The sequence below is a fragment of the Sciurus vulgaris genome, assembly GCF_902686455.1.
Source record: "Sciurus vulgaris genome assembly, chromosome: 10".
Classification (NCBI taxonomy): domain Eukaryota; kingdom Metazoa; phylum Chordata; class Mammalia; order Rodentia; family Sciuridae; genus Sciurus; species Sciurus vulgaris.
Genome location: NC_136470.1, coordinates 138,171,534 through 138,197,712, shown reverse-complemented (window position 1 = coordinate 138,197,712; position 26,179 = coordinate 138,171,534). Strand labels below are relative to the sequence as shown.

The 26,179-nt window shown below is 48.4% G+C and overlaps 1 long non-coding RNA gene across 2 annotated transcripts; it reads right to left on the bottom strand.

The window, feature by feature from the left end:
* Positions 1-10,524: 10,524 nt before the first annotated feature.
* Positions 10,525-25,419, bottom strand: LOC306637609. 2 transcript variants are annotated; one of them, XR_013757236.1, is made up of 3 exons: positions 23,724-24,077; positions 20,954-22,049; positions 10,525-10,639 (listed from the first exon to the last, which is right to left on the bottom strand). It is a non-coding gene; the product is annotated as an uncharacterized lncRNA (long non-coding RNA). The 2 variants fall into 2 exon arrangements; XR_013757235.1 differs by lacking the exon at positions 10,525-10,639 and adding an exon at positions 25,000-25,419 and having other exon boundaries at positions 17,492-22,049; positions 23,724-23,963.
* Positions 25,420-26,179: the final 760 nt, after the last annotated feature.

The following is a 26,179-nucleotide window of genomic DNA, read 5'->3' as shown; positions in this document are numbered from 1 at the left end:
AAACCACTGCTGGTTTTTTACTGAGACCTTATTAAAAAAATAACAAATAGATCATCTGGGGTTACTCTGGGAAGGGTGGGGAAGCTCCTGTTTTAAAGCCTATTTGAAATGCAAATCCCATTATGGAAATAATTTTGAAAGAAAAGGTGGAAGACTTACATTAGTCTCTAGGTATAATGTTTTCAGTTATCATGTCAGGGAGGATTTACTCAACCAAACCACACTTTTCAGGCACTGGTATTCATGTATTCATTTAGCAGATATTTACTGAGAAGCTACTACTGCGCTAGACCCTCATATGTAACCAAATATTATTATAACCAACACTTTGTTGTATGTCCCTAGGTCCCTCGTCTGTGTGGTCAGATTGAGTCTTTACAGCAACCCGAGGAAGCCTCCTACTCTTATCTCCCTTTATCAGATGATGAAGAAACTGAGCATAGATTAGTAGCCTAAGTGCATTCTGGTCTTCTGTGTACAGTGGAGTTTAGTAGTGCCTCCCTGCAAAGGCCCTGTTTTGAGCAAGCAGCGGGGACAGTTTCTGATGCACCAGTTCCCACGCAGTCCGCAGCCCTGGCCAGCACATCCATGGACCAAGAGGATTCCCCCTAGGCAAGCCTCAGTAAGCAGACCTTACTCCAGACTGGATTCTCTGTGTGTCAGAGAATTTGAATGTCAAACCCCAGACAGAGACAGTTGGTAGAGATGCACAGAAGCAGGAAAGCAAACTGGGAAGAGGTGTAAAGCAAACTCTGTAACTCCCGCAGCCATAAATGGAAAGAGGAAGTTAGATTCCCAAAGACCTCAGGGCTTTCTCACGCATCTCCTAGCCTTAGAGAGACGTCTATGTCTATCGCCTGCAGTAAGGCAAAACACTCATCTCGAAAGTGGAAACAGATTTGAAATATCTTAAAACAAACAATAACCACATGAGTTTTTCTTACAAATTACACTCGGGGTATGCTCCAGGCCAGGTGACTGCCCTACGAAGCCACCCTTGCCATATAGGTGCCCACCAACCTCCTGGGAAGGCCTCCTAGGGGCCCTGTGGACAGGAGGATGGGAACATCAAAGAAGCCAGAAGCCTCTGTGGATGAGAGTCAGCTCACCCCCGTCCAGTGTTTCCAGGAGACGCCAAGGAGGAAGGAGGCCGAAGCTGTAGATGTCGTAAGCAGTTTTCATATAGAACTTATATAATCTGTGACCTTAAAAATAAACAAACAAAAGAACATAAGCAGGTTGTACATACAAAAGAATATATAGATAAATCACTGTGTTCAACATGATTTATCCAGTTATATATTGCAGTTCCCCTCGCCCTAGATTGATGACAAGATTAAAAAAAATTAAGTGCCTACAAGATAAAGATAAGTAAGCTCAGGAAGGGAACTGTGCCAGACACCAGACAGAAGACAGTGGTGGGGTCGGTACAGCAAAGAAAGCTCACCTTCCAAAGACCCTCAAAAAAGAGAGGGTGGGGGGGATTAAACCGACACATAGCAAGAGCAACAATATTATGTAGACCAAAGACAACAGGTTAGGGGTTTAATCTGCTTCCTAAACTAAGGGGTTAAAGGATATTTAAATACGTATAGAAAAACAAATTAAGATGTAATGAAAAAAGCCTTACCATTCCAGAAAGAAATGTGCCCTTGTGCAGAGAATGCGGGGGTGGGGTGGGGGGGATGTTAGCCATTGGCCTTGGTCAGCACCCTCCTGCACCCACCCACTCACCCCACGCATTATTTTTTATAAAGACAAGGTCTTGAGAACTCTAAATGCATTCTGCTGTGGAGAGAACTGAATTTTAAACCAAACAGGCATTAAAACATTTGGTAGACAAGCATTTGTCTTTGAGCTTGAAGCTTGTTCACTCCAAGATAAATACCGTTTGCCTTTTAAGGAAATATTCATGTGCCCCGCGCAAACGGGGAGCTGCTTCTGAAGCCTGTCCCCTCTGTGCCTAAGGACATTTGTAAAGTCACTGACTTCTTTAAGAAAATGATACATAGCTGCAGAAAATATATTATCTTAATAACCCTGATAGAGCCCATAATACTTTACGTCTCAAAACTCCCCCTGGAATTTTCCAGATATGAGAGTTATCCCACGTGCCTCACCCTGCAGCCCTGCAGGGCACAATAGGAAATTACGATTTACACTGGAAATCAATTTTCTTTTGTTACACGCTTAACCCCAGCACTATGGCAACAGAATGTGAGATAAAGTAGGTCACCCATTTCAGCTGGAATGGCTTCGAGACACAGAAGCCAGTTGTCATTCGGCGCTCATCTTTCAGGAATCTAACTAAAAATTCTTTCACACACCCGGTCAATGCTAGCTCATAATAACCGAGTGGATAAAGATCAAGAGACCAAAATCTTGAGTGAAATTTATTCCATCTCAGCATTTATTTCAGTTGGTTTACTAATTAACTAGCAGTATCCGTCTCCAAACTCACAAAAGTGGAAGGAACAGTGGAAACAGGCTCACGGTGACCAAGGACACAGGATGCTCTTTGCTAATCATTCTGTGGAGCATTTGGGAGATGATCAGAAGCCGGCAAAGGAAGGAGATAAGAAAGGAAAGGCCATACTTCAGGCCCGGAAGCCTGGCCCTCCTGGGTCTCAAAGGAACCCGGCTGGACACCTTCGCTGTGGAGGCTCTCTGTATCCAGGAAATAAGACCATATTAAAGTCTAATCTCGGTTGCCTTGTTTTCTAATATAGTCTCCCTTGGCTTCTGGGAAAGTTCCTTCGTCTTCTTAAGCAATACCTTTAATTTCAAGTCCAAGCACCCCCTCTAGGGCCTTTCTATACTGAATATGTTTCTCTCTCTCTACCATGCATGGAGCTGGTAGATTTTTAGAATCAGAAAAATCCAGCTCTTTAGTCACACAATTTTGTGTGACTCTGGGCAGATTGCTCGCCTGAGCCCGATTTCCTTACAAGGTGCGTGAGGTCACCGGAGGCATTAGGGAGACAAGGCCTGCGGGCTGGTACCAGGAGACTGTCCACGTTGCCCTAATCCTGCTCCGTGGCACGCCCACCCGGCTTTTTGGTTTCCTGCACACACTCATCCACACACACACAAGCACCTGGGCACTTCCCCTTGGCACTACCCACCCCTCAGTTCAAGAAAGAAGCAGCAGCTCAGGCTCCTTCGGGCTCATCCCTGGCGTGTCAGCTGGAGTCCCACCCGGACTCTCCTCTAGTCTCTCCAGAGGTGGCCCCTGAATTGCCACAGTGGGCCCCTCCCCTCCGCACCTCACCTGTCCTCAGTACCCGGCCCCCTCCAACACCGCAGTTTTTCTTCTCTTTTCTCCAAGGTAACCAGGAGCCCTAGTTCTCCTGCTGCTCTCCGGGACTCCTCTGGCCCCTGCTGAGCCCGCAGCCCGGCTGCTTGCGGTAGATTTGCCACTGGGCACATAGGAAGCAGTGAAGGGGCGAGATCATGGTGGCCCCCATCAGAGACCTCCAAAAGTAGTGACCCCCTGGCAATAATTGTGGCAAAACCGAGATAACTTTTTCAGATAAATCTTAAGTTCCACGTTGCCCCCTAACCAGCAAAAGTGAAGATGATCTGTAAACACCTAGTCACCCAGAGCCAAGTAAGAGAAACAGAGTTTTACAGCAAGCACATTAAATTAGGTGGATCCGTGCAGCGGTTGGTAGGAACAGAGATATTGAAAACTCCACGCTGCTGAAGAAAGGCCAAGCTCCAAGCAATTACGTGGAAGCTCAGCTTTGTCTATCAACATCTTTTTTTTTTTTTTTTTTTTTTTTTTTTGGTATAGGGACTTGCTCAGGGGCACTCGACCACTGAGCCCCATGCCCAGTCCTATTCTATATTTTATTTAGAGACAGGGTCTCACTGAGTTGCTTAGTGCCTCACTGTTGCTGACACTGGCTTTGAACTCTCCATCCTCCTGCCTAAGCCTCCTGAGCCACTGGGATTACAGGCATGCACCCCCGTGCCCAGTATTCTACCATCACTTTTTAAAATTCTTGATCCAAAGAAATCTTCACTCTGTTGCACATCAGTCATGATGTTACAGTGATGAACATCCAGAAATGGTGCAGAGTCAGCTAGTGAACCAGGAAAAGGAACGGACACTTCCCCGGCCAGCCCTCTCAGGAGTTTGGGCGGTGCTGGGGTCAGAGAGCACAGGAGTGCACGCAAACTACCGCAGCCTGTTCTTACAGCCTGTTCTTATGTGCTGGTTAGAGCATGGGCCCTGCTGGAGGCTGCCTCGACTCTTAGTCCAGGTAGACCCCTACTTGTCCTGTGAAGTTGGAGAGATGCTTCATCTAAGACTCCATTTTGCTAATCTATATAAGTCAGGGGAGCCCTATTTTATAGAGATGTTATAAAGATTAAATAAGAAAATTAAAAAGCTTTTTCTCAGCAAAAGAAAAAAATCAATAATGTGAAAAGAGAGCAGACAGAGTGGGAGAAAATCTTTTCCACACACACTTCAGACAGCACTCATCTCCAAAGTTTAGAAAGAATGTAATTTTACACACAAAATACAAAGAACCCAATCAAAAATAAATGGGCCCAGGAATTGGGCAGACACTTCACAGAAGATGATATACAGGTGATCAACAAATAAATGAAAAAGTGCTCATCATCCCTACTAATTAGAGAAATGCAAATTAAAACCACCCTAAGATTTCATCTAACTCCAATTAGAATGGTTATTATCAAGAATACAAACAATAATAGGTGTTGGTGTGGATGTGGGGAAAAAGGCACATTCATATATTGCTGGTGGAATTGCAAATTGGTGCAGTCACTCCGAAAAGCAGTATGGAGATTCCTCAGAAAACTTGGAATGGACCCACCATTTGACCCAGTTATCCCACTCCTTGGCCTATACCCAAAGGACTTAAAATCAGCATACTGCAGTGATGTAGCCACATCAATGTTCATAGCAGCTCAATTCACAATAGCTAGATTGTGGAACCAACCGAGATACCCTTCAATTGATGAATGGAAAAAGAAACTGTGGTATATATATACACAATGGAATATTACTCAACCATAAAGAAGAATAAAATTATGGCATTTGCTGGTAAATAGATGAAGTTGGAAAATATCATGCTAAATGAAATAGGCCAAGCCCAAAAAACCAAAGGCCGAATGTTTTCTCTGATAAGTGGATGATGATACATAATGAGGAGGGGTGGCGATGGGGGGCGGAGAGAAAAATGAAAGAATTTTGGATGGTGTAGAGGAAAATGAGGTGGGAGGGGGTGGGGGAAGGAAAGATAGTACAATGAAACAGACAGTATTACCCTATGTATATGTATGATAATGAATGGTGTGACTCTACATTGTGTACAACCATAGAAATGAAAAGTTGTACCCCATTTGTGTACAGTGAATCAAAATGGAGTCTGTAAAAATAAAAAAAATAATTAAAAAAAGTATGCAAAATACTTAGCAAAGTGCAAGACACATGGCTTACATTCAAAATATGTCATGTAAATATTTTTTTTCCTCTTGCTACATTCCCAGGCTTAGTTCCTCCCTTTCTGAGAAATTCTGCTTCAATTTTTTGTAAGTAAACAGTGTGTGGGTGTGTGTGGGTGTGCATGCACGCAGCTGAACTGGGAGAGAAGGCAGGGGAAGCTGGGTTGCAAAAAGACCACGTCATCCCCGGTGAAGTTTAAAAGGCCTCAGTCTCCTTCGCCTATGGGCCTCCATCCCCAACTTCCCTCAGCAAAGATAGAAGGGATTTGGGCTCCTAACCCAGGGGCAGCAGGAAAGAAATCCAGCACCCTCTACGGAAGTGGTAAAAGCAGGAAGAGTTGCTGCCTGTTCCCTGTAGTTATTTCATTATTGCAAAGGTTGACTTCGCGTGTGCCCAGATGGCTGGTAAAACATCGTTTCTCAGTGCGTCTGTCAGGGTGCTTCCGGAAGAGACATTTGAATCAGTGGATTGAGTAAAGAAGGTCCTCCTTAGCAGAGCCGACGGGCATCACCCAATCTGTTGAGGATCCTAACAGAACAGAGGTAGAGGAGGACAAATTTACCCCCCAGGAGCTGGGATGCCCCTCTTCTCCTGCCCTCAGGTGCTGGCACTCCTGATCAGGCCTCCAGCTTGGCCTGGGACTCACACTGTGGGTCCCCTGGGTCTCAGGTCTCTGTGCTCGGATTGGAGCCTCACCACCAGCTTTCCTGGCAGACAGCAGACTGGGGGCTTCCAGTCTCCATAGTCACGTGAGGCAGTCCCACCATTAACCTTTTAATCCACGTGTTTGCACAGCGCTGTTCCCCTTTCCCTGGAGAACTCTAACGCTCAGGACCCGGAAACAGCTCTCAAAGGTGAAAACCCGAACATATACGAAGAAAAGAAAAATTATCCGTGATCTCACAACTCAGAGAGAGCATCTATTAATATCTTGAAGTAACTGCCGTAGTTACCCTAGGTATCTATTTGCACATCTATAACCCACGCTACCTTGACTTTCCACTCTCTTCCAATATTTCTATTGTGAGCATTTTTCAATGTCGATAAAAATGTCTCTAAAACATTCTTTTCAATGACTACAAAATGGCCTTTTAGATGAATGTATAATTTATGTATTTAATAACTCTTATTCTCTAATCACAAAATAATTATGTCCATTTATAACATTAGCGACTGTGATATATAAATCATCCATAATCTTATCATTCAGATATAACCGCTGAATGTTTTGATATATCTCCTCCTAATATTTTTCCATGATTAGCTATTACATGCTTAAAATAATTGAGGTCATATGTTACAACTGTTTTCCCATGTCAGTTAAAATGCTTTAAAAATAAAATTTTTAGGGCCTGCAAAATATCAAATGATGCATTTTTGATTCCACTTCCTTACATCAAGGAGAGAAATCCCCAACCAATAAGGACAGAAAATGCTCAGATGTGGAGGGAAGAGTGCTGTGGAGGAACGCCCCGCAGCCATGCGGGTCTCTAGGGAGGCCAGCCTCACTTGGCCTAGAAGAGCCAAGTGGTTCCTTCCAAACCCCAAGCCCCACAATCCAGGGAGAGAAATGCTTGAGTCAGAAATGCCTGGGTTACAACTCCTGCCTGAACAAGCTTAAGGAAAAATGAACAGAAAAAAAATGTGAACGGATAAGAAAGCAGGGAGAGCAGGGCAGGGTGGGGTGCGGGTGCTGGGATAAATACAAGGAAGCTCCAAACCGGGGAGCCCAGGGGCTCCAGCCTGTCGTGGGACCTCTGCTGGCCCTCTCTCCTGGTCTCCTTCCGTTGACACCGCTCTCTCCAACGTGGACACCACCATGCTTTCCTGAAAGGACTCTGGGTCCTCTGTGCTCGACCCCAGTGGAGGAGATGGCATTTCTCCTGGTTTCCAGAAGAAATCGACCAGGGAGGACTCTGATCAGGCAGAACCAGTCACTGCAGTCACGGAGACAGAGTGCCTGACGGGCAAAGCTGGTGTGCGGAAGCCACACCTAGTGGGGTGTGGGAGGTCAGCTGCCCCGACTGCCAGCAGGAGTGGGGCACTGCAGGCAAGGAGGACATTGCCCGCTCAGTCCCCACACACAGGTGCCGGTGCCAGGTTTCATCACCACGGGCAGCAGGATCCTAGGGGGGAAGGAGCAGGCCCGGAGGATGCTAGGACAGGGTGACCAGGCGTGCTTGCTCACACACTTGGGACCAGGAAGCCAAGGCACGGCTCTCGGGAGCTGGGCCCGAGGGGTTCCTTAGTTCACTTTGCCACACCAGGGAACTTCAGCTTTCTTTCTCATCAATTCCCCTGCTCAAAAATATTTTTTTCATTTATTTTACGATAATATCATTCATTTGTGATTGATATTATTATGTATTCATGAGCAAATGCAGAGCTATAAATAGCCATATTTCTGCTGTTGAGTGGGAACCAAATGTACATACATTTATGAACATATACTCATATTTACACAGAATTAACAGACCTCAAAGTTTTTTCAAGCTGGCGATATGGTTCATGCAGTAGACTTTGAGTCCGATCCCCAGCACCACAAAAAAAAAAATAAATAAAGAAAGAAAAAAAAAGAAAGACTCTCTTTATTTGCTGGGTGCAGTGACACAAGCCTGTTATCCTCATGACTAGGGAGGCTACGACAGGAGGATTGCAAGTTTGAGAACAGTCTCAGCAACTTAGCGAGACCCCAAACTTAAAATAAGAAAACAAAGGGACTGGGGTGTAGCTCAGTGGTAAAAAAACTCCTAGGTTCAGTCTCTAATATACCCCCCCAATTTTTTTCTATTTGTGATTTTATTTAATACTAAACCCCCAAACATTTTCAGTCATGAAATATGCTTTGCTACCCACATTCTAGCAGAGGTACAATGTCATCAAGTAAATTTAATCAAACATGTTGAACCATGTCTTGATTTGGTGACCCTTAGGCCACATCCACTTCTTCACTGTTTCAACAGAGCAACATCTGCGTAAATACTTGTCCACATCTCTGTCTCTCTGGCTGGACTCCTGGGAGTGGAGATAGCAGGCTGAAGAACATGGATACCCTCAGGAGTCCGGCCGCACAGACTGGCATGGGGTTTCAAGTGAGGGGAACTGACTGCGTTCTGTAGGGCCCCAGACAACCAGAGTGGGGACTGTGGGCAGACAGGCAAGCTCACTGAAACCTGAAGGCTGTAGCTCCAGACTCACGGGGAAAAGCATTTGCTTCGGTTGCCATCGACATGGTGCATGTGGGGTTCCCATTTTAATCTACGCAGCTGTCCCTAGTGGGCTGACCGTAGGAAAAGGAGCCCCCTCTCACCCTCACTTCTCTCTCTTGAGGCCTGGCTGCCCAAACTGTCCCCGGAGAGAACCTTCCCCACCCAGGAATGTTTGCAGAACAGGGTGGAGACTTCAGTCCACCCGAAATGTCCCACAACAGACCAAGGGAAGGAACGCCTCCTGGGGTGCTCTACCAACTGTTCCGTGGGAAGCCAGGTGGCAGGTGGAGGGCTCACCAGTCTCCTGGAGCAGACTGGTGGAACCGGCCAGCAGGCACAGGAGCTGTGGCAGTGCGTCTCAGAGGAAGTGTCACAGCTGAGAGGAGAAGAGAGACAGCTGCAGGGACCAGAGGAAGTAGGAGGGATGTGTGAGGGGTCAGAATGAGGAGCTCTGCAGAACAGGGTTCACCCAGAGGGTCTCTGGGACACCTTCTGTGAGGTGCCATGGATCCGGTCTGGTTCTTCAAGAGCAAAGGTGTGCATTCATCTTCAAGGTTTTGGAGACAGAACTTTTTTTTTATGTGGCTCTGTACAGAGACCCTGCCACCTGCAACCTGGAATAAATGTTGAAAAGGAACCAAACACGAACCCATCCTATTCTGTCTGGAAAGAGGAGCTCACTGTGTTATATCAGGACCTGTAGCATGCACTCACTCCCGTGTCCCTCTCAGGCACAGGAGCCAGCTAAATCCTGAGGACCTTTCCATGGTGGGGTTGGACCATGTGGTTGTGGAAACCACACGGGAAGTCGATTCTTCTGGTCTTTGCTTGGGAAGCTCTGTTCATTGATGAGAGCTTATGATTGAGCCGAAGCTTTGCTTTGCTAGTCCCTGGGGGCTCTACCACTTTGATCCAGGGCTTTGCACCTCGCTCTGCAATATACATATGCACTCGATTCCAGTAAGGCAGGAAAAGAAGACGGTGGTGGGGAGGAGGATTTTTTCAATTATTAAAGAAAAGAAATCTGCTTGTCTTCATTCATTCATCACATCAGCAAGCGTGCTCAGGACATTCTTGCTTCTTCTATTGTAGACGTAGTGCTTTTGCATCTCCGCAAGAAGGTGACCTTTCATCCGTTGAGCATGTGAAGATTGGCTCTGAGCAAATCAGGAGGCAATGGGAAGCGGAGCAGCCGCCCCCTGGCACAGCCTGGCCAGTGTGGTCAGGGGAGTTCTCTGCTTCAAAGGGCAAAGCATGCTTTTTATTTAAATTGAGGTGCTGGAAGTTCTTTAGGCCCAGAAGTACCTTGGCCTGAGGATTATTCTGTTTGAGGGCGAAAGGAGAAAAAGACAGTGGAGGACGAATGTCATAGGAGGGGAGGCCGCCTGGGGACACCAGCCTCAAGGAAAAAGAGGTGTCCCATTGTCAAGAGATGCCAGAACAACCCCAGGATAGGAAAAGGGAGGGTGGGGATTCAGGGAATCCCTAGGTGAGGCGGCACCCCACTGCGCCACAGTAGAGACAGGTCACAGGAAGGTCTTATTGGTGGCTTCACACCTTGGCTCCCGGCCATGAACCTGCCTCATGGACAAGACAGGACACTTTTCCCGTGGGGCTCATGAAAGTGAGCCCTTGATCACCCCTGGAGCAGCTCTGGGTGGTGGTAGGAGAGCTATAAAGCCAGCAGGCCCCACTCCAGCCTTACTCCAGAGACCCCCAGCTCCTGCAAGCCTGGCTGGGGGTCCCTGTACCACCCAGCTGGGTCGGAGTATCCACTCTGGCACACTCTTCCCACCACTTCAAAACGGCCAGATGGCATCCACACAACACTGCTTACCCAGTTCTAAAGCCAGAAAGCTCACATGTACCAGCCAGGCCACTGTGGGCAGGGTGGAAATCAGTCCGTGAGTAGTTTTATAAGCATCTCCCTGAGAGCCCTGGGAGGAAGGTCCTGCAATGTTTTTAGGAAGGAAATATAATAAAAATATTAATTACTTTTTACTCATTTAAATATATAGAATGGTATTCTCCTTATTATGGACTTTAAAGTTTTCAACCAGTAATGGTTTTTGTTCATGTCTGTTTGTTTTTGTCTTTTAGAGAATGTAACTGCTAGGGTGTGGTGGCACACACTCGTCATCCCAAAGATTTGGGAGGCTGAGGCAGGAGGATAGCAAGTTCCAGGCCAGGCTCAGCAACGTAGCGAGACCCTGTCTCAAAATAAAAAAGTGAAAGGTCTGGGGATGAGCTCCATGGTTCAGTGCCCTGGGTTCAGTGTCCAGTACCAGAAAGAGAACTGTGTACAAGGGGTTTCATGAGTTTCTTTGCCACCCCACCCCCAACCAACCGGTGCTTCCCATGGTCTTGACTTTTTCAACTTTGAATTCTCCTAACGGCAGGATGTGAAGAATGTAAACTCTCTGCTCAGAGAAGTGCTGCTTTTCCTTCATGTTCTGCTGGGAGCCACCAGGCTCACGCTGCGGTGGCTGGAGTGGCAATCAGGCCCTCGGAGTGGTGTGTCCTCTCCCCACTTTGCTCCTGCTGATTCCCAGGGACCAGGGGATGCACGGGAAGGTGGCCCTGCCTTCCCAACAGCAGACCCTCAGCCCTGGGCCCCACCCTACTCCCCTTGCCCCGGCCACACAGTCTTCTCCAGCCGTGGGTCCGGAGCCCGGCCTCCACTGCAGGACCCAACCTGTCACCGACCACAGTCCCCGCCTCGGTGTGTACAGCAGCTCAATCCTCACATGTATCACGCCCCCCTCACTCCCGGCTTTCAAGGAAATTATTTTTCCTCCCCAGTTGTTCTCAGCTCTGGCTTCTCATTAAGAGCATCTGGGGGGAGTTTTAAAATGGTATCGTGCCCAAGCCGTAGCTCGTAACACTGAAGTCAGAACTGGGGAAAGCCAAGGTGTCAACGATTTTTAAAGCTCCCCAGGCGATTCTGAATCGCAGCCAGCATTGAGACATGCCGATCTAAAGTAACGGTCCCTCCAGCTACCCACTCGGTCCTCCCTCGTGTCTGACTTGACTGGCTGCCTCCTTTCCCACCGCTCTGCCAGAGTGTGCTGGCTCCTCGCCCTCCACTCCCCACCACTCCCACTGCCTCGAAGTCACAGAAAGGTCTTCATGGTAAGTCCCCCTTAGTCCCCCTTTGAGTCATTACCTGATTTTTTTTTTTTTTTTTTTTTTTTTTTTTTTTTTTGGTACCAGGATTGAACCCAGGGGCACTTAACCACTGAGCCATATCCACAGCCCTTTTTTGCATTTTATTTAAAGATAGGGTTTCTCTGAGTTGCTCAGGGCCTTGCTAAGTTGGTGAGGCTGGTTTGGACTTGCAATCCTCCTGCCTCAGCCTCCCAGGCCCCTGGAGTTATAGGTGTGCCCTACCACACTGGCTCCTTACCTGACTTGCCTGGGCAGCGTTGACCCTGCTGACCACCCTCCGCTTTGTCTCTGTGCACATTCATTGGGCAATCTCCTCAGCACCCTTGGCTTTATTGCTGTCCAAACACCTATACCTCCCTAAGAGGCACCTTTCAAATTTAGGGGTGCCTCATCTCCAGCAGCCCCCCCAGCAGCTCCCTCAGGATATCTGGGCAGCACCCTCAAATTCCACGCCAAGATTGAAGCTGGTCCTTTCTTGACCATTTCCTAGTGCAATTAATATCCCAGTGTCCAGGTCAAGTGGCTTGACTAGCTCTCTCGAGTGTCTTCATGTGGCAAAGGCTCCAAATCTGGAAGCCCTCAGACCTAAAGATGGTCTGAATCTGAGCGCGTTAGTTCTGTAAGGTAATCTGAAATCAACAGTCTTAATGAAAAGGTCTGGAGATACCTGTTGCAAATCTGTCTCTATATGTTCAACGAGTACATTAAATGTCTGAAAATGTGTTCTAACTTATTGTACAGTGCTTACCCTTAAATTCTACTTATTTTTCTTTCCTAAAAAGAATCAAGCAGCTGTTCATGAATTTAAGGAGGCCCATTCTTCAGTTCTCTCACGCCACATCAGCTCGGGACAACGTGGTCCAGATGTGGTAGGAGACATACAGAAAAAAAACGATTCTGGTGATAAAGCTGCTGGCTAAAATCGTTTCCTTTCAGATGTTTGTTTTCAAAAGGGATCTTTTTTTTTTAAGTCGAAGTTCTACAAGCTGTTTTTTCTTAACTTTTACTAAACCACTGTTTCTGAAGTCTAAATAAGTTCCAGTTCTCAGAGAGGCTGCTTTTTCCATAGTAGCTCTGCGTGGCTTTTAGGAGTTCTCAGGGCTCAGAATCTGAGCACCAGCCCTGGCTCCTTCTCCTGTAGCCATCTGCACATTTCGCATGCACGGGAGCTGTTGGTGTGTGTGTGTGTGCCCGCCACTTGGCATCTGGAGGAGTGGGCTCTCCCAGGCAGACCCGTGGAAGTTCTAAAGGAGAGGAAGAGCGCTCGGAGGGGCTCCGGCCTCTCTCGCAGATGGTGCTGCTGTGGCAGTCTGCGGGTGTCACTCACCGCTCCCTGTCGGCCGGGCCTGTACCCCACAGAACCCTCCCTGCTCTTGAATGGATGACATTGGCTCGGTGCATTGACTATTCATGAGGCGCTTTCATGTGGTACCAAGTAAACTCGTGAGGAAAACACAAGGCTAGTTTTAATGAAACCCAAATAATGTCTGCTCCCCTTTGCTTGCAACTTGAAGCAAAAAATTACATCTGAAGGTTAAAAGCAATGCCAATATTTGATAATAATGAAGAATTATCATCTAACTTGCTGCGAAAGAGGGAACAAATAACAATGGGCTGGTTATGATCTTGGGGTGTCTCAATCTTTTCCACTCGGCTCCACAAAAAGTCAATTGTCAATGGAAAGTGATGATATATGTGGGTTTTATGTTGTGTTACTGCCTGAGAAGGTTGCTGGATAGGGAGGGAGTGTTTGATCTAAGAAAGAACATTCCAAAGAGCCTGGAGTGGCTGGGAGCATTTGGAATGTTTCATTTTGAATTCAAGTTTTTTATACCCCAATTTGTACCAATGAATCAAAGTTGCAATAAAGGTTGGGATCAAGAACAAACTCACCAGCGCCTGCCCCTGACTGGTTTTGACCCTGAGCTCCAGCCACAGAGCGACCGAGGCTGACAGCTCAAGCCAGGCCTGGAAATCAGGCAAAGGGGACAGAATGACTTCTGAAAGGCCCATCCCATCACGCCTCACCCCTCAGTGTCGAGTACAGCTTGTCCTACAGAGCTGACACTCACTTAGATTTATTAAGCAGAAATGACTGTCTGTCTCTGGACAAACACAGCAAGGGCAGGGGAAGGGACAGGTCGATAGGCAGTAGAGCTATGCAGCAAACCAAGAATGGCCCGCAAGAGCTGAGAGAGGCTCAGAGAAGCAAAGAGGAAGGGGAAGCAGCTGGGGGGCAGGGTAACAGATCCGACGCGAGAGCCACAAAACCCTCCATCTCAGACAAGGCAAAGCAACGAGAACCACAGTGACCTCAACCACTTGCGAGGACAGGCAGAATGTGCTTTGGAAGGAAATTTGGGTTATCAAGTCATTCTCTTTCACCTGCAAGGGAGGGCCAGCTGGCAAGCCATGGAGGGACGGCACCCCAAGCGTCTTCTTCAGCTTGTGGTGCTTCTCCAGGCCCTTCTGAAACACTCATTTGACTTCACCACTGCTGAAACGATGGCGAAATGCCTTTGGAGGAAGCACCACAAAAGCAAGAGACAGTTTGTGCATTGTTATGATGAAATTTGAGCTTTCACACAGGCCAGTAGAAAAGGTAACTAAAGGGTAGCACATCATTTTAAATGTCCCTGGATAAACATCTCTAAGAATCATTTGCTGTTCAAAATGAAAGCGAATGAAAAGTTTTATTTCTAAGTCATCAAGGGGGCTGGTAGAGAGTGAGTAGGATACGAAGCTGTGTTAGTCAGTTTTCTGTTGCTGTGACAAAATACCTGAGAAAATCAGCTTCAAGGAGGAAAGATTGGGATGTGAGGGCGATCTGGCTGTGACATCTGTCACCCCATTGATCGCCAGGGTTGATTCAGCTGATCTGGCTGGCTAGGCGGGTGTCCCCTTCCTCCCTCACCGCTCCATGTGCGTCCCTCCCGAAGCTGCGCACTCGGTCGAAGAGGACGACCTTCCCCGATAGAGGAGGACCGTTCTTCTGTCGAGGGTACACAAGTAGCTGCGCTCCCCTGCTAGAACCTCCACACAAGCTCTCAAGGAGGAAAGATTGTTTGGGCACATGGTATCAGAGGATTCAGTCCACGGTTGGCCAACGCTGTTGCTCTGGGCCTGAGTGAGGTAGACTCTCATGACTCCTCAGACAGAGAACAGGAAAGCTGCCCACCTCACAGCAGCCAGGAAGCAGAGAGAGAGAGAGAGAGAGAGAGAGAGAGAGGGTCCAGGGACAAAATCTACCCTTCAAAGACACACACCCCTAATGACCTACTTCTTCCAACCAGGCCCCACCTCCTAAATTTTCTACCACTTCCTAATAGTGGTAGCAACTACGGACAAACTCATCAACACAGGAGCCTTTGCGGGGACATTCCCAATCCAAACTCTAAACAAAAAATAGCAAGAACTAATGGAAGAGGTGAGATTGCCCGGGGACGGGTGTAGAGAGAAGAGAGGGTCTGAGCAGACCAGGAGAGCATGCGTGTTTTGGAGCAGCCAGAGTGAAGAGCCTTAAAGCAGACAGGAGCAGCCAGAGGTGTCTGGAGGAGATGGAGGACAGACCTTTCGGCAGTACAGACACCTGAGCATTCCAAGATAGGGAGTGAGTGTCAATGTTATGATAATGAGCGTCATAGATTTACTCCATTACTGTATTTTCTTGTGCTATTTAGCTCCTTAGAGCTTCAAAGAGTTCTGCACCCACATTGATATTTCTGGGTCTAGTGACCTACCCAGATGCTTCATGAGTATGTCGACTCTGAATAATCTACCAACCCTGTGCCCTAAACCAAGACTGAATCACACGGGCTCACAACAGCAAAGGTCTGAGCCAGGTGGTGCTGCAGGCCCTGCTCCGGGCCGGGCAGGAGCCTTCTCCCAGGTCCGTCCTGAGCCCTCAGAAGTGCAGCTGTCTCCAGGTGGAAGCCAGTCCACCTTCCCCTAATCTCATTAGCCAAAGGTTCTTCCAAGACTTTTATACCTTTTTAAAAATAAAGATTTTTAGGATTATTTCTACCCTAAACATACTATCATTATAGAACACCCTCATCACAGAATATGTAAGAAGCTGAAGAAAATCAGTTACTGAGGTTTACGGGGGTAAGACTGAGCTAGAGCCCACGTGGGTGGGAAGAAGGGCTCACACTGACTTTGAATGAAAGCACAGGTTCAACTCAGAATGCACAGAACCATTATATCAAGACCCAGTCCCTGTAAGTGTTCTAAAGTGTTTCTTCTACACACTTAAAATTTTACTTTTTCACAGCTCAGACTATTGTTTTTTTATGACTACTATTTTTGTGTGTGTGTACCCGGGATTGAACCCAAGTGCCCTCAACCACTGAGCCACATCTCCAGCCCTTTTCTTATATTTTATTTTGAGACGGGGTCTCACTAAGTTGCTGAGGCTGACTTTGAAACTGGGATCCTCCTGCCTCAGCCTCCTGAACCCCTGGGATTACAGGTGTGTGCCGCTGCACCCAGCTGAATACTTTTTATAAATGATTTCATATGTCATTTTTTTTTCATTTGGCATTTCATAATTAGTTTCCCACTTCATAAAAAGTTTTCACAAAGACTATTTGTAGTGGTTGCATTATATAATATAATTATAAAGGTCCCCGAGTTAAACATTTGTATTAATTTCTTTTTTTACTTTTGTAAAGAACTCTGTCTTTAATGCATTTATTCTTAAGTTTTTACAATTTTTTGCAATATTTGATTTAATAGATTGAGAAATGATTCTGAGGCTATTGATTTAATTTGTGAAATTGCTCTCTAAGTTGCATGACTGTGGTCAGCTATCAGCACAGGATTTGGGGTCGGGTAGGGCTGAACCCTGGCTCCATGGGCCAGTGCAAGACCCTTAGAGGACTTTGGCAACGAGGGTCTGATACTCTCCATCCCCTTGCAAAATAAATATAGCAAAATAAACACGACCTCCAGCTGAAACTACGTTGTGAGGAAGACTAATATTGGGTGCTACCCATGATTAATGCTTTTATTTTTTGGCTGTCAAATTTCACATTTTATTGTCAATCTTTGTTCTCAATTTTTGGGTGCCCCCCTCATCGGTGCCTGAGGCATGCATTGGGTTCACTTGTAGTGATGGGGCAGGGGAGCTGCCCTTTGTACCCACCAGACCTCAGCAGGCCAGTGCGTCTCTCTATACCTTACCTGCAAACTGAAAATGATCACGCCCACTTCACTGAGCTAACAGTTAAAAGTGTTTGCTTGCTTTCATGACACTTGCCAATGTAGTAAGCTCTCAATAAATGATAGATGAATTATGGCTGCCATTATTTTTAAAGAACTATGACAATTTACCTTCTCAAGTATCTGAAATGCATGATAACACTTGTCACTGGGGGAAAACATCTTGCCAGGCGCAGTGGTGCATGCCTGTAATCCAGGAGACTAAGGCAGGAGGATCACAAGTTTGAGGCCAGCCTCAGCAACTTAGCAAGACCCTTAGCTATCTAGTGAGATCCCGTCTCAAAATAAAAAATTTCAAAAGGGCTGGGGCATTGCTTATTCATAAAGCACTGCTGAGTTCAACCCCCAGTACCCTTCCCGCCCCAATTTTTTAAAAATATTTTATTAGTTGTTGATGGGCCTTTTATTTTATTTTATTTATTTATTTGTGGTGCTGAGAATCGAACCCAGTGCCTCACACATGCTAGACAAGCACTCTGTCACTAAGCCACAATCCCAGCGCCCCAAAAAACTTTTGTGAAAATCTTTGCTTATATACTAACTCTATGGCTGTTGTTGTTCTTGTTGTTGTCTTTTTAAACGAATCAGGATTTCAAAAGACAAGGTCTCAGTCTTGATTAGTTTTCCTTTCTTTGCCTCCCGAGGAGGCTGAACCTTCTCCCTGGTGTGTGTGAATTCCTACATCCCACTTAGAATCGCGTGCACGGGTTCACATCTCAGGTCTTCACGCTCTGCTCTCCTGGGCCTTTGGTGGTGACTGTTGGAACACCCACGCAACGCAGGACCAAACACCGAGGAAAAGCCCCGTCTGCCCCGAGTCCAAGGCCAGCTAGGGCTGCCTGGGGGGCTGCCTGGCCTCTTCCTAGAGGTGGCTTGGCCCGCTGCACCTGCACAGTCACAGGAAGATCCGGCGCTTGCGGGCTCCGGCCCACACACAGAAGCATCCGCGGGAGGAGAGGCCCGGTCCTTTCCTAAGGGTGAGAAGCCCGTCCCAAGGCCCCTTCCGTCCTTTCTCCTTCTCGCTGTGTTAGAGTGTGCCATGTTGGTTCCTAAACGCACTCACTAGAACTGGGCCTCGCATTCCACACACACAGACCTTTTCATACTGAGACCAGGGAGGACACACCAGCTGTCCTAGGAGGGACAGGTCCCTCAGTACAGGACAGTGGAGGGTGGGGAGTGGCTACCTGAAGGACGTCAGGGTTCCCTTAGGAACTGCCCAGGTGAGGCTAAAGGCAAAACAGCACCTGTCCAGCTAGATGAGCTATGCACCCTGCTCCCCCGTGCCCACACACCCCTGCCCCTCAGTATCTACTTCATAGTATTTTTTTAAGTGAACGTTTGCAAAGTATCTCACACACACCTGGAGTAGGTAGGTGCTCAGAAACTGAATTCTGCTGATTTTACTTTATCTACAAGAGCATTTTACATTATAACCCACTGTGTTTCATATTGATGCAAAAATTATCTAAGGTTATTGAAAACTTAGATTAATTGGAGTGAGACACCTGTAGCCCTTTGTAGTGCTTGTGTGGCCAAGTGCATTCATCTTCTTTCATTTCCTCCAATACTTTAGAAACGCCCTCTACCCCATTTTACCTCCTCTAGCTGACATCTAAGTACGGTCAGGTTATTTTTCTTCTTGTCTTTTATCACAGGATTCGTTGCCTCCTCTTTCATCCTCTGAAAGACGAGGCTCTCCTCCTGTTCCTTTTCTAAACATACATCTGATTGGCAAGGGAAATCCCTACTCAGGAGGAGGAGCAGGGAAGGAGATTCCCTGCCCCCATACACGCCGCAGCCCTCTGCACCCGCCCGGCCTCACCGCCCGCTCAGCTGCTCTTGGTTTTCTCCATCGGCCATCAGGGCATCCCATGCCTTTCTGTAGTTTGCCTCCTGCTGAGGCCTCCGGGCTTGTTCAGATGACGCTGGGGATGGCCCTTCTTCCCAGCTCTGCTAACGAGGGCTCGGAGAGCAGCGTGTCACAGAACTGCAGTGTCCACATGGCTGCCCGTGATTCTGTCCGTGACAGGCTCCTTCCTGCTTTTTAGTCACACTTTCAATATACGTGAGCACCCTCTCCTCCTTCTCAGTGGCCCGCCATTACACCCAGGAGGCAGAGACTCTCCTTTTGAAACTACTTCTGTTCCTACCACTGCCAGCTCCCACGAAGGAGCTCAAAGGCTGATCCTTATCCGTTCTGTGCCCTTCCTCCTCTGCCTCTCCACCTCCATCTTCCTGCCTCTGCAAGCAGTAGGTCACCACCAACCTCCTCGCTTCCTTCTGAGTCCTGACCAACCACGTCTGATAGGCTGGAAATGGCCTAACCGTCAATCAGCAAAGAGGACGTTCAATGGAACATGACACCATAGTCAAAACACACGGAAGAAGAGGAGAAATGCTGACTGAAACACGGACTCACAACTTGCACAGGCAAGTGGGTGGCAAGTGGGCCCGCCAGTTGGACCGGGCAGGGGGCCGAGGAACCAGAGCTGCCAAGGGCTCAGGGCCTGGTGCTGACTTGGCCTTGCTGAACCCCGCTGCTCTTCCGTCTCTGGGCCTCTCTCCCTCCTCGTCCATCTCTGCTCAGTACTTTTTTCTGCTGGATTTAATTCTCTTCACCACAGCGGGCTTCCTCCTGGGGCATGGGGGTGGGGGCAGAAAGTGACCACCAGAACCTGCAAGGTAGTCCCAAACTCTAGAAGTCCCCAGAGAGCACTCTGACAGGTCTGCATCACTGCAGGCCCTCAGACCAGTGGCCACGGGCCTGAGAATGGCTACCAGGAGTGGTCAGGCCTAGGACAAGAGCCCGCCCAGTCACCAGGGAGAAGAGGCTCTGGTTGGCACCAGCAGCCGCGTCAGCATCCCCATCAGCATTCCCGGATGGAGGGGAAGTGACTCCTCCAAGGGAAGGTGTGTGTGCTGAGGCCAGAAGAAGGGAAGGAAGATCGGAGGAGAAGCAGCCGAGGCGTGGGCAGGAAACCCTAGCCCTGCGCCCCACAGGCCGACAGCAAGCAGGCACGTGTGTTTGCTGGGACCCTGCCACAGCCTCTGGGCCATCCTTCCACACCATCATCCTGGGTCAGGGCCATCCTGACTTGGAGTCCTGCATGCCCTGTCTCCCCCATGGCGTATACTCTTCCTTCTTCCCTAAGCCTCCTACTCCTCCTGTCTCCACCTGCTTCAGCTCACATGCCACCCACCACCTGTGCAGGAGGTCTGCAAGGACTCCCGACTCAGTTAGGGTCCCAGCGCTTAGTGCACCTCCACACAGCACGTTCCCCATCAGAAGGGCACACACTCCCCCCAGGTTAAGCAGAAAGTGCTTATTACAGGGTTCCGGGCAGCGTAGAGAAGCTGGCAACTCAGCTTAGGTAACTCCAGACTATGGGCAAGGCAGCCAGAAGAAACGCCCTACGGCCGGTGGCCACTGATCACGCCTATAATCCCAGTAGGTCGGGAGGCTGAGGCTGGAGGATCACAAGACCAAACCCAGCCTCAGCAATTTAGCGAGGCCTTAAGCAACTGAGACCCTGTCTCTAAATAAAATATAAAAAAGGGTTGGGGATGTGGCTCAGTGGTTAAGTCCCCTTGGTACTGGGAAAAAAAAAAAAAAAAAAGTAAAGAATAGGAATGAGTGTGAGATGCAGGCAGGAAAGCGGGAGGCAGATCACCTGGGACCGGGAGATGCTGCTGTCAGTGCGTGGAGATGCCGGCGCCTCTTGTGACTTAAGTAAGACATAACGTTGTAACTGCACAGAAAGCACTCAGCTTAACACACACACACACACACACACACACACACACACACAAACACACGACTCATGAAACAACCACCCACCCGGCCCAGTTTACGATGGGGGCATTTCCAAACCTCCAAGTCCCCTCTTGCTCATTCTCCGCCTAACCGCCCTGTCCCTGGTCCCTAGCAGAGGTGAGGTCCTGGTGCCTGCTGCTTCCTCTTCTTGAGCGTTTTTAAGTAGAATCACAGTTCAGACTGGGACCTGTCTTTACTTGCCGCGGCCGTGAGGTCGGTCACGCGGTTGCCCGTGCTGGTCATCCAGCCTTTTTCATTGCCGGTCAAGTGTGGTCGTATGAATACTATGAAAGACATTTGGGTTGCTGTCGATATTTGTCTATTATAGACAAAGCTAGTGCAAATACCTTCCTCCCTCCTTTCCTTTCGCTCTTTCTTATTCAGGTGGTGCGGGAATTGAACCCAGGGCCTCACGCATGCTACACACACACTCCAGCACTGAGCTACACCCCCACTCCCCATTTTAAAATTCCTGGACGTCTTTTGGAGGCCGCAGGGCATCATCTGTCCTGGATATGCACCTAGAAGTGGAACAGCCGGGTCCTAGGGTAAGCATATACTCAGCTTCATTAGATATTGCCCAAGACGTTTCCAGAGTCCTTATATGTTCCCTTTCACTAGCAGGGTGTGGAAGTTCTAGTTCCTCTGCATCCTCATTGACCTTTGACACTGTTGGTCTTTAATTTTTTTAAACATTAGCCATTCTGTGGGTGTGTAGTAGTATCTTATTGTAGCTTTAATTTCACCTTCACTGATGATTAATGATGTTTCAAACCTTCTTAATATTCTAATGGTATATTCAGACTCAGACCAAAGATAGCTTCCAGGCAGGGGATTGACGCGACTCGTCTTTTCAGTAAAGATTTCTCTGGTTCCTCGGTGGAGAACTGGCTTCAAGGAAGCTCAGCGGGACAACATTAGAAGGCTACTACTGCTACATTCCTGGCAGGAGAGAGGGGTAGCTTGGATCGGTGGTGGTCGAGAGGTTAGAAGCAAAGGTTAAAGAGGTGCTTTGGAGAAAACCTCCTGAATCAGCGAAGGCACCCATGGCCTGTCTATGGGGAGAGTGGGGCAATCAAAGGTGACCAGCACACAGCAGGACAGATGGCTGGGTGTTTCCCACTGTAGAAATCCAGAGCAGGTTCACCGGGCCCTAGGAGAAAAGTAACAGGGAGTGAAAGAACAGATTGAATCACACCACAGCAAACTGTCTGTGCCCATCACCAACTGTACTCAGAGCATCCAGGGCACTCAGGCCCGCAGGCCTGGCTGTGCTCCCTGCCTCCAAATGAGCTCATGGGGCTGCAGGGCGCCTGCCAGCCAGGCTGTGCGATTTCGCTTATCACCAGCGTCGCTGGGTTTTTTCCTTCCAAAAAAAAAGTGTCTCTGCACAACGAAATAAAAGATCCAGAAATTTAAAATTAGATTAGTTTGGAAATTACTGGCATTTTTCTTCTTGTGTAAGGTCACTCTGCCCTTGCAGGCCAACGCTGGGAAAGTGACACATTTCCTTCTCCACCTACGCTTTGCTTATTTTCATGAAATGAAAAGCAAACCCTCCACACTTCAAATGCTTAGTGCGTGTGGCAAATATTTTTAACCTCATTTAAAACTTTAATTTTAAGTTTCGTTATGTAAAAGGTAGCATGCCAGACCACTGGCTTACTCAGGTTTTGTACGTGGAAAACACACTTTTGCCTTTGCAGAATAACAAGCCTACTGACCCTCAGTCCCTGGCGTTGGGCCGCCTGCCCTTGGGCGTGTGCAGGCTTTGCAGTTCTCAGCCCGGTGATAACACTGCATTAGAAGGACTTCAGGGTTGAGAGCGCTTAGTAGACAGCCCCTGAGCTAAACACCAGCCAAGCACGATCACGGTCTCCCTTGAACATGTGAGAAGCCCGAGCTCAGAAGCTTGCCAGATCACTGGGCTGTTAGCAGCAGGGTGAGATCAGAAACAGAAGCAGGGCCCGCTGAATCTGAAACTGAAGACGTTACCAGTTTCCAGGCTTCAACAGTGTAGGGTGGAAACTTTCTGTGCCAGAGCCAGGCCTGGGGTCACCCCACAGCCGTACCACTGAAGGGCTCTGTGGCCTTGGGCAGTCTCCTCTGGGGACTGCCGGGGGCCAGTAGCTTGGACTAAGGCTCTGCTTCTTGCCAGGGTACCCTCCTCGGGTCCTGACAGAACTAAATAAATCGACACTTGGACCCGTGCGGAGGTTCTGCTCTGAGACGGTTCGCTATCACTGTTTAAGGGAATCGGCCCTACTGAGACCTCGCTCACCTGGGGCACAAGTCACACGCGCTCAGTACCAAATTCATCACCTGGGGATTCAGGAAGTGGTACCATCACCACAGACGCTTTCAGAACTTTTCCTTTTTTTTTTTTTTTTTAACAGTGCTGGAGACTGAACCCAGGACAAGGCTGTACTCTGAACTCTATTTTGTCAGCTCAAAAAGAAACCCAGGACCCATTACCAGTTACTCTCTGCCTCCATCCTAAGCAACCACCCATCTACTTGTGTCTCTGTGACTTACAGATCCGTGAGACACACAACACGGATCCAGACATCACGCAATAGCACAGTGCTGCAGCAAGTATCAATACCGCATTCATTTTTTTTCTCTCATGGTAGTAGGGACTGAACCCAGGACCTCATGCATGCTAGGCAATAGCTTTACCCTTTTATCTTAATATCTATTTTGAAACAGGGTCTCTGAACTTGCTGCCCTTCTGCCTCGGCCTCCCCGGTAGCTGAGATCCCTGGCTAGTCCTTTTTCCTTTTGTTGCCGAGTGGTGTCCTGTGGGTAGGTGCGTACCACATTTCACCTGTGCATTCGTCGACTGACGGACATTCGGTCTGTTTCGGCTGGGCTGCATCACGGTACAGAGCTCTGTGTGGCCTGCTTTGCTCTCTGGGTGTAAAACTGGGAGTGGAACTGCAGCCGCCGCCTGTGCCTGCTCCTTCTGCCTGTGTCTCTGACAGTGGGGAGGAAACTCTTGCACATCTGGTACCTCAGTATGTAGACACAGTGGAGTTTTTATTCAGCCATAAAGAAGGATGAAATTCTGTCATTTGCAAGAAAATGGATGGAACTAGAGACTATTGTGTTAAGTGAGATAAACCAAACTCAGAAGGTTCATTGTCCTGTGTTTACTCTCTCCAGAGAAGAAAAAGGAAAAGAAAGAACAGTAGAGGAGGGGACCAGGGGCAGGAGGGGGAGCGCTGGGGAGGGACACCGGCCAAAGCACAGGGTTATCTCCTGTAACCACGCATCCCACCACTATGTACAAGTACCAGTAAAACCACAGGAAAAGACCAGAGCCCGCCCAAGCCCTGCAGCATAGTTATCAATATCCCCCTTCACAACTGAAAATTTCAAATCAGAATTAGCTGGACTTTTGTCACGCCCCTGCCCCCCCACACACACAGTAAGACACACAAGCAGAATCGAAGTGATAACATCCTGGTCTCTGTTTCCTTATTGTCATGACAGCGAGGCAAGGGCCAGGCCAGGGCTTGGTTCGGCCAGTGCAGGTTCCCATCCTCTGCTCGGTTGGTTCCCATGTCCTCTCTGTGACCTCATAGTGAGACAGAAAGCAATTTGGTCCAGGGATCAAAGCCTGAAAAGTCCTCTCATTTCCTCACATTCAAAGCGAAATCGCTCTGGGCAAGGGGTGCGTGTCCCTCCCACGGTTGTGATGCAGACATTCTGCAGAAGCCCTGTTGGGAGTGCAGCAGCATGTTTAGGACTTTTATCGGTTACCTATGGTGCAAGCCAAGCCCACAGCCTACTCAGGAGCGAACAGAAGCCCGTCAACCTGCACAGGGCTCTGCGCCTGCCTGCCTGCCTGCCTGCCTGCCTGCCTGCCGGGGAGTTATGTTAATGCGACTGATTCATTTCCACCGGGCACTCTGTCATTGACTACTTTACATGTATATGGTTCTTTGTCAAGAATCCAAAGTGCCTAATTAAGAATAAAGCCAAGAAAAAATTAAAACACATTTCAGAGGGTTCCGGGGCCCTTTGTAGTGCAGGGAGGGGGTGGGGGTGTGGGGGAGGGTCTTGCATTTCTAGTTCCAGAGCCGAAGGTCAGTCCCTACCTGGCTGAATAGCAGACTTCAAAAACCTGAGACCTTGGTCTCCATCTGCCGCTCAAATTGGCCTGCTTTGCTGCTTAATTGGGAAATATCCCTATAAATCTGCATATCAGGCTTCCTCTTGAAAAACAGGAAGACAGCAACACTGGGCCTGGATCCTTGCGTTAGCTTCACTTACTGAAGTCGGGAGTGGCTGTCCCTGTTGACTTTCCCAGCAGGCCTCTCTCCTGTCCATTGCTTGCCAGGCACTGGGGGCAACTGACTTTAGAATCCCTACTTTATAAGCAGCGTTTGCAAATAGCCAGCATTCACTGTCCTCATCGCTGTCCTGGGGACAACCTGGGCACTTGTACCTCACACATGTACCTGGGTGCGTTGGAACACCCTGAAAGTTTCCTTTTAACCAAGTGGAAGCAGCTATTTCCCACGAGAATTATTCATGGAGTGCGTGGAAGCCAGACGTGACCCAATTTAAGCACTTGATCCTGCTCAGATATGAAAGTGGCAAACCCTTGCTCCTGCCGGCTGCAGCTGCTGTCAGTTGCTGGACTCTTGGCTCATTTCCTGCTAGGCTCATCTTTCCAGAGGTGGTCCAGTAATTTTCCTGTCCAGTGTGCTGGCGGTTGGAACTTCCCCCGAGCCACAAGTGTCAATAGAATGCAGGGAGGTTTGGGTTTCTGGTGGAGAGAGGTGGCGTCCAGAGTCTTGAGTTACTTTTTAAAACAGCAAGTACTTTCTTGTGCTCCTTTTGGAGGTGAGGAACATTCCAGTATTCTGATCTTTTATTCATTTGATAAATGTCTATGGAGCATCAACTTTGTACCATGCACTGTGCTGAACTTGGGGCACAGTGATCGACGAGACGGGCCCCTCCTGTGGAGAAGTTCATCATGTGAGTGACTGGAGCCACCTTGGAGCTGTTTCCTTTCATGTTCCCAGGAGATTCCACAGCTTCACCTTTCTGCCTTCAAGCACACAGGGATACAGCCTGCCTTGGAAGCCACATCCTAGAGGACTCAATGTCCCCACCCCAAGACATCTGCACCAATTTAACATCCAGGCAAGCAGGAGCCGCCTAATCCGCCAGTCCCTGCGGGAAGGCATATGTGCGGGGCAGACCCAAGGGCCATGTTGCACTTCACAGCAGGCTTCTCTACTCAGCGGTCTCTCGGTAGAGAGGGAC